Source organism: Lutra lutra, chromosome 15 (assembly GCF_902655055.1).
Source record: "Lutra lutra chromosome 15, mLutLut1.2, whole genome shotgun sequence".
In the NCBI taxonomy this organism is placed as follows: domain Eukaryota; kingdom Metazoa; phylum Chordata; class Mammalia; order Carnivora; family Mustelidae; genus Lutra; species Lutra lutra.
The window spans coordinates 63410468-63419511 of record NC_062292.1 but is presented as its reverse complement, the minus strand read 5'-3'; the positions used below and the strand labels follow the sequence as shown (position 1 = coordinate 63419511).

The 9044-nt window shown below is 44.5% G+C and overlaps 1 long non-coding RNA gene across 1 annotated transcript; it reads left to right on the top strand.

Moving 5' to 3' along the window:
- The first annotated feature begins 436 nt into the window (after window positions 1-436).
- Window positions 437-8038, top strand: LOC125086277 (uncharacterized). The gene is made up of 3 exons (XR_007123140.1): window positions 437-594; window positions 944-1109; window positions 5984-8038. It is a non-coding gene; the product is annotated as an uncharacterized LOC125086277 (long non-coding RNA).
- The last annotated feature ends 1006 nt before the right edge of the window (window positions 8039-9044 follow it).

Here is a 9044-nt window from a genome sequence, read left to right as displayed (position 1 = left end):
CTCAATAAAACTGGAAGAAAACAGAGAGAGACAATCCTACTTAGGTTCCCAGGGATTTTCATTTCTTGGATCCAATGATTTCTTAGGTCTGGCTACACTCTTGCTTTTGGGTTTTTTGTCATTTTTTAAAAAAAATTTTAATTGAAATTACAGTTAGTTAACATACAGTACAGTATTGGTTTAGGTGTACAATATAGTGATTCATACTTCCATAAACACCTGGTGCTCATCACAACAAGTGGGCTCCTTAATCCCCATCCATCACCTGTTTCATCCATTCTCCCCCATCTACCACCCCTCTGGTGACCCTCAGCGTGTTCTCTAGGGTTGAGAGTCTGTTTCTTGGTTTGCCTTCCTCTCTCTTCAGCTTTTTGTACATCCTTCTTTTATCATAAGCTAACCAGTATTTTGTTTTTATTTTCTATGAAGGATGTCAAATAAATCCAGCCTTACAGGCAAAGTTCTGATGTCAAGTCCAAGGGAGCATAAAGCTAAATATGAGCTACATAGTGACATGAATAAGTAGCTGTATAGAAACTGGGCAGTGGAAGTCAAGGCCAGAAGATCCACGTCATTGTTGAACACAGCAGCCTGGTGAGTGCTGTGTTGTGCTTATCGCAAGATGCCTTGTTTGGGAAGACAGTGTAGGGCCTTCCAGTTAGTTCCCGGTATTTTATTCTAGAACATAGCACTCTGTCTCCTCCAATAGCTAACCCATCCAACCAGCATTATTCACTGAACATGCTTTAAGGGGGAATCCTAGTATTTCTGAACTTTCCAGGACTTTAAGGCAGAACCAGCTATGCGAGTGGTGTAGTAGGGTTGTAGATGGCTTTAAATGAAGATATATACATAATGTGCCTGACACATAGTTAGGGCTCAGTTGGCTATTATTGTTTGTATGTAAGAAATTCCAGGAAAGACTGTCCATTCTTTTGTCTAGTGTGTGTCTGAATGGGATGCCTGGACCTTTGGCAAACATCTTGGGACCATAGGATCCAGGCTGCCTGCTGAGAAGGGCAGAGTGGAGAAAGAGAGAATCTGGGTCCTTGACAATTACACTGAGCTGCTTTACCTCCTGCTTCTCCCTCGTCCAGACTTTCAGTCAGGTAAGAGAATAAGTTTCCTTCCCGTTGAAGCATTTGAGTTGGGGCTCCTTGTTGCAGCAAAAGGGATTCTAATAGATACAAAGATGTATGGCCTTGGAGTTTTTAATTAGTTTTAATACTATCACCATTGATTTGGGGATTATAATTAATTATTCATCTGTAACTGTAATTAATTACCCATTTGGATGTAATAACTTCATCTACTAATAGTGTGTCAATGTTTCCACAATGATGTTGAACTTCCACGGCTCTCTGATTTCATCAAAACTTGGTTTATTGGCTTTCCTTCAATCTCTCTACTACAGGTTACCCCCATCCCTCCTCCCATCAGTCTTTAAATAAGTTTTTAAAAACCATGTTATACAAACGGCTAACAGACACAGGAAAAAGTGTTCAACATCACCAGCCATCAGGGAAATACAAATACAAATACCAATCTCCACAATGAGACACCACCTTACACTAGCTAGAATGGCCAAAATTAACGAGAAAGGAAACAAATGTCAGCAAGGTTGTGGAGAAAGGGAAACTGTTGGTGAGAATGCAACCTGGTACAGTCACTCTGGAAAACAGTATGGAGGTTCCTCAAGATGGTAAAAATAGAGCTACTCGAGGATCCAGAGATTGCATTACTAGGTGTTTACCCCAGAGATACAGATGTAGTAAAACAAAGGGGCACATGTACCCCAGTGCTCATAGTAGTAACGGCCATTGCAGAACTGTGAAAAGAATAGAGATGCCCTTCAATAGACAAATGGATAAAGAAGATGTGGTTCATATATACAACGGAATATTACTCAGCCATCAGAAAGTATGAATACCCACCATTACATCAACATGGATGGAACTGGAGGGGGTTATGCTGAGTGAAATAAGTCAAGCAGAGAAAGACAATTATCATATGGTTTCACTCATATGTGGAACATGAGAAATAGAGCAGAGGACCACAGGGGAAGAGAGGAAAAACTGAATGAGAAGAAATCAGAGAGGGAGATAAACCATGAGAGACTCTGGACTCCAGGAAATAAACTAAGGGTTACAGAAGGGATGGTGTTGGGGGGATGGGCTAACCGGGTGAGGGGTGTTAAGGAGGGCTTGTTTTGGGATGAGCCCTGGGTATTATACGCAACCAATGAATCATTGAACACTACAACAAAAACTTATGATGTACTCTATGCTGGCTAACTAAACATGGCTAAAGCCATGTTGTAACTATTGATTACTGATTATTATGGATTATTCATTATTATTGGTATTATATTAGTATTTACATAGACTATTTACATAGACCTATGACACACAAGTAAACTTTTGAGCTATTTAATAGGTGAACACAGGTGGTACAGTTGACCCCACACAACATGGGTTTGAACTGTGCCGGTCCACATATATACATGATTTTTTGGTTAAAACAGCACAGTACTACAAATGTATTTTTTATTTCTTATGATTTCCTTAATAACATGTTCTTTCCTCTAGCTTACCTTATTGTGAGAATATCATACATAACACATACAACATACAAATTATGTGATAATTGGCCACTTGTGTTATAGGTAAGACTTCTGTTCAACAGTAGGCTATTAGTAATCAAGTTTCGGGAGAGTCAAAAGTTATGTGCAGATTTTGACTGCTTGGGGCGGAGGGTGTTAGTACCCTTAATCTTTGTGTTGTTCAAGGGTCAACTGTATATTCATTTCACTCTTTTAACTCTTTTATACGTTGGAAAATCATTTTTATATGCATTGCTTTATTTTTAAATTGCAATATCTAAATAAATATTTAATAAATAAAATAAAGTAAATAAAATAAAAAATCCCTGAAGACTGCAAACAAAAATCTCGAAAGGCGCTAAGAGATTCCAGTCAAAAATAAAAGGTAAACCTGGTGAGTTTAAATTTTAGGAGAAGATAGGATTAGGAAGTTTGCTCATTAGGCAAGTAAACATTAGGTAGCTTTTTCCAACCCCCGCTTCCAGTTTCCTTTAAGTGAACAGGCTTGAGTTCTGTTGGAACAACATGAAAGAAATGAGGTTAAAATCCTTTTCCTGCAACAATGCTTTGCTGCTGGGCTAATCACAGTAAAGTAGATCATAGTCTGTGGTGTAAAGATAGGTGAGTTTAGAGAGAGGTGAGTTTAGAGAGAAGAGTTTAGGGTATCTACTTCATCATCTGCAGGTTTTGCTTCCTGAGGGAACCAGATTTGTGAAGTGTATTATTTTCTTAATGCTGCTGTAACAAATGCCACCAACTTAGTGCCTTAAAACCACACAAATTCATTATCTCAGTCTTCTTAGGTCTTAAGTCTGGCCAGCTTGACTGGGTCTCCGCTTAGCTTTTCATAAGGCCCAAATCGAGATGTCAGCCTGTGTTCCTACTTGGAGGCTCTGGGAGGGAAGTCCATATTCTTGTTCATTCAGATGGTTGTGGAGTTCAGTTTCATGCAGTTGTGGGACTTGCCACCCACTTTCTTGTTGGCTGTCAGTTGAGGACTCTTTCCAGATTCTAGAGTCATTCTGGCTTGTGACTTCTTTTGTCCATCCTCAAAATTAGCAATGGTGGGTCAAATCTCTCTCACACACTTCAAACACTTCCTCTGCTTCCCTCCTCTGGTCTCTAATCACCAACTGTGTTCTACTTTTATGAACACTTGGGATTCCACTGGACCCATTCAACAATCCAGGATACCCTTCTTACTTTGAGGTCAACTGATCAGCAGTCAGTGTTCATTCCATCTGTGCGGTCTCTTTTGTCAGGTGACTTAACAAATATACAGGATCCAGGGCTGAGGAGGATCGTTACTGAGTTATCACATTAGGGACGTGATCAAAGGAAGAGCTAGAATTGAAAGCTACCAAGGCAAATGTCAGCGACCATCAAAAGCAAAAAACAGAACTATGGTGGTTAAGTGGTCAGCTTGAGGAAATGGCAGATGTCTGCCTTGGTGCCCAGGTGTGTGACAGGGTTCTGTCTTCTCTGCCACCTTTTTAGCTGTATTTCCTGGCCCTGGGTGGAAGCCCAGCCCCTGAGATGGGGAGCAGTGATATGTCCCCGGAGAGATCTCAGCAGGAAGGCAATTAATTATTGGCCATTTCTAGCTCCAGCCACAGCCCAACTGGGAATACTAGTTTCTGCCTGACATTTCTTTTTTTTTTCCTTTTAATAAACAGCTAATTCTATTTTTTTAAAAGATTTTATTTATTTGACAGAGAGAGAGATCACAAGTAGGCAGAGAGGCAGGCAGAGAGAGAGAGGGAGAAGCAGGCTCCCCGCCGAGCAGAGAGCCTGATGTGGGGCTCGATCCCAGGACCCTGGGATCATGACCCGAGCCGAAGGCAGAGGCTTTAACCCACTGAGCCACCCAGGCGCCCCTAATTCTATTTTTTAAATGTGTGTGAGAGAGAGAGCACAAATGGGGGAAAGGCAGAGGGAGAGGGAGAAGCAGGCTCCCCGTGGAGCAGGGAGCCCAATGTGGGGCTCGATCCTAGGGCTCTGAGATCCTGACCTGAGCAGAAGGCGGACGCTTAACTGACTGAGCCACCCAGGCGCCCTCTGCCTGACATTCTTCAGGGCTCATGTGTGTGGTAGCAAGAGATGGTCCTGTAGAAGTTCATCTTCTGTGCTTATAAGAAACATAATTTCACAAACTGAATCAATCCCTCCTGCTGTGAATGGGAGTCTGGGGGACCTGGTATATTTTTCCCAAAGTCTCCTGCAGGAGAGTCGGTTAATACCATCAGCTAATTTCTTGCATGTCTAGCTCTTGCTCTCATCAGACCAAAAGAAGAAAAGCAGGAAACATCAGCCTGAGGGATACCGAAAGAGTGCAAAGATACCCCCCTCTCCAAATTCTGCTCCATCCAGCCCAGCATTCCAATTTGTTAAAGGGCCCACATCACTTTAAAGACCTCTAGAATATTCTCACATTTCAATGGGGCTTCACTACGTGGGGACATAAGGAACATCACTGATGACAAGCTTGGGAAGGTCTTCTCAAGGCCTTGGGAACTGGATGACTCTTATTAAACGTGGCCCTCCAGGGTCACTGACATGGCCAGGGGGCCAGAAATCTCCCTGAGTAGACTTCTTGTTTCCTCCCTGTATGAATTTCTTAGGGCTAACACAAGAAAGTGCCAAAAACTGGGTGGTTGAGAACAGCAGAAATTTGTTTGCTCATAGAAGCTACAAGTCCGAGAACAAGGTATTGTCAGGATCATGCTCCCTCCGAAACCCGTAAGAGTCTTTCTATGTTTCTTCTAGTTTCCGGTGTTTGCCAGAAATCCTTATCATTCCTTGGCTCGTAGACACATCACTCCAAGCTCTGCTCCTGTTACCCATGAGGTTCTCCCAGTGTTTTCCTGTGATGTTCTGCTCTTCTGTGTCTCTTCTCATCTTCCTACAGGGACCCCAGTCATACTGGCTTAAGGACCCATCCTACTCCACTATGACTTCATGTTAATTAATCTGCCAGCCATGACCTTAGTTCTATAGAAGGTCCCATTCTGACGTTCCAGGCCAGACATGAATGTTACTTCCTCTTGTCCCAATTCTTTCACCTTCTTCTTCCTCTTCTACCCACCCCCAACCCCCCGGCTGGCTCTATCTGAAGACAAACTAGAGAAGTAAACACCAAGGCCCTCAGAGCAACTCCAGAGCAAAGGACAGCTTCATCTCAGCACCCAAACTCACCTATAGATGGATCCTGGCTGAAGGTTGAGTGACCCCAGATGACCCATTTCTTTTTCTCAGGGGCTGGAGTTAGAAGAGTCTGCAGAACTGTCTGGAATCTTCGCTGTTTTCATTTCCTTTCATTTCTATTTCCTCTTCTTGTGGGATGGCCTAGGGAGGCCCCTGTTTGTTCTTCTCATTTTTGAGACATGATTGCTTCAAACAGGAAGGCTAATAGGGCCTGCAGTTTCACCGGAATCCCCTGTCTTTGAGAACAAGGCCTTAGTCCTCTCGTAGAGGCTCTGTGAAGGGAGGAGGAGTGATCAGACACACGGATGGATGCCAATAGGACTGGGGGGTTGGGGATGGTCTGTGTCCCAGAAGGGTCTGTCCACAGTGATCCCTCGTCTCTGCAACCTGCACCAGGCCCACACCTACACAGCCTGAAACCCTAAGGGCAATAATTTCTCCCACTATCCCTGCCTGGAAGCCTTGTGCTGGTAACTGCCCCTTCTAGCATGTCCAGGACCCTGGAGAAATGTTCTGAGAAGGCATGGAAAGTGCTGTGAAAGGGACACACACACACATGCACACACACACCCTCCACACCACACAACTGCCTCTGCCCTCTCCCTGTCTCCTCTTCTTCAGGTTTCTAAGCAGCTGAAGGTACTTACTGTCCAGGGATGTGGATTCTCTGGGGAAAAGTGCTTTTATTCCTCATGATCCTGGGTGTCTTAGGAATTTGGCATATCCAAGCGTGGTGCCGTTTTAAAATATAGTGTATTAATAGGAAAGTGAGATTAAGTAAGGCTCACAGATTGGGAGATGACTGCTGTTGGAGAAAAGCTTATTACTCACCGTTTCCAAGGGGAGGGGTCATCCCACTCCATGGGAGACAGAGAAGGGGGGACACATGGAAAAGTACTGTGGTAGGTCAAGGGGCGGCAGAAAGGGAGGAACTCCCGGCCAGAGCCTCCATCCCGGTTTCCCTGGGAGAGGACAGGCAAGGCAGGACAGCAGGTTTGGGATTGGCTAGTTTAAAGGATATCAGCGGCTCTGAGGCAAAAGAGTTGTGGCCAGTTGCCTGATACCTGGCCCTGGGTCCACAGGGCTGAGGTGAGATCAAGGAGAGGGTAGAGGAGGAGTGGGTTCTGGATTGGTTGGCTTGTATTTGAAAAGCACAGCAAGCTGCTTTCCTACATGAAGGAGTTGGCTAGTCCTGAGAGGGGCTGTCCCTCCAGGGTCAGCAAGGCCCCCAAGGTCAAAATATCAGAATACACAGAATGTGTCTTGGTTCCATAGAGCTGCTATAACAAAAATGCCGCGGACTGGGGGAACTTCATTTATTTCTCACAGATCTGAAGGCTGGAGGGCTAGGATCAGGGTGCTGGCATGTTCAGTGTCATGTGAAAGTCTGCTTCCTGATTCACAGACAGCAGCCTTCTTGACGTGTCCTCACAAGGAAGAAGGAGTGAGAGTTCTCTGGGGTCTCTTCTATAAGGCTCGGCAATCACACTCCTCACCCCCTCCTAATCGAACCAACCTCCCAAAGGCCCCAACTCCTGATACCATCACCTGAGGAATTAGGATTTCAACATGTGACTTTGGGGGGACACAAACATTCCATCCACAGCTATACTATGACGTGTGCTGGTTTGCAAGATGGCCACTGTGGTTTGCTTCCCCTCCTGTAGGAGAAAGCCATTCCCCCCCTGAGAGGAGAAATCCATTCCCCTTCTGTTTTAGAATATGAGCTGGAATGTGGTTGCTCTGACAACAAAATGCAGTCGAAGTAACATGGGGTGACTTCTGAAGCTAGATCATAGGAAGCTTTGCAGCTCCCAACTAGATCTCTTGGAATATTTGCTCAGGAAGTAACTAGTCACTGTGAAACAGTTTGGCTGTCCTGAGGCTGTCATACTGAGAGGGAGCCCATCTGAGTCACTGGGAGACATCTTAGCCCCAGCTGTTCCCAACATCTGAGGTGCCAGACAGAAGACAGAAGATGATGCCTTCCTCACCTGCCATCTCATTGCGACCATATGAGGGACCCGAAGGAGGAACTGCCCATCGACCCTCAGAACCACCAGAAGTAATAGTACATTGTTGTTTTAAACCCCTAACTCTTAGAGTGGTTATGAAGGAAGAAATAATTGAAACATGATAGGAATCACGAAATGTAGCACATTTTCGTGGATGTGGCATACACTATTTATTGCCTATGCAATAACTCTTTTCCCTTCTTCCTTCCTAACAGAAACTTGATTTTTTTTTAAAGATTTTATTTATTTATTTATTTGGCAGAGAGAGAGAGCAGGCAGAGAGGCAGGTAGAGAGAGAGGAGGAAGCAGGCTCCCTGCTGAGCAGAGAGCCCGATGCGGGGCTCGATCCCAGGACCCTGAGATCATGACCTGAGTCGAAGGCAGCGGCTTAACCCACTGAGCCACCCAGGCGCCCCAGAAACTTGATTTTTTAAAAAAGATTTTATTTACTTTATTTGAGAGAGAGAGAAAAAACACTCTTCACAGAGCCAGACACAGGGCTAGATCTCACGACCCTGAGACCATGACCTGAGCCAGAATCAAGAGTCGGATGCTAAACCAACTGAGCCACCAGGTGTCCCAGAAACCTGATTTTGTTCAAAGAAGCAATAGGCAGATCCCAGGGGATGAATCATGCCTGTTGAAATCAAGTTCAGTAATAGCTTTCTTTTATCGGCGATTAGCTCCTAAGTTGGTTTTGGCCAATTAGATAATAATATTTTGTTTCTTGACAAAAGGAGACTTTTGACAGAGTAGTCACTGACTGCCATGGCCACATCCCTCCTGCCTGCTTCTGAATGCTCTCACGGAAGATGTGCCCAGAGCTGTAGCAGGCATATGCCCCTGAGATGCAACAAGCCTGAGGGCAAAACGAATCCACTGAAAACACCCAAGGGGGATGGAAAGATACTCTCTTTGAGCAACTGAGCCAGGGTCAGCAGTCACTTTTACAAAATTATTTATAATAAATATCATAAAATTTTTATCTTCCTTGATCCACAGTCTTCAGAATTTTTGTTTCTTGATCTGATGTCATTCTTTTTTTTTTTTTTTAAGATTTTTATTTATTTATTTGACAGAGAGAGATCACAAGGAGGCAGAGAGGCAGGCAGAGAGAGAGGAGGAAGCAGGCTCCCTGCTGAGCAGAGAGCCCGATGCGGGGCTCAATCCCAGTACCCTGAGACCACGACCCGAGCCGAAGGCAGCAGCTTAACCCACTGAGC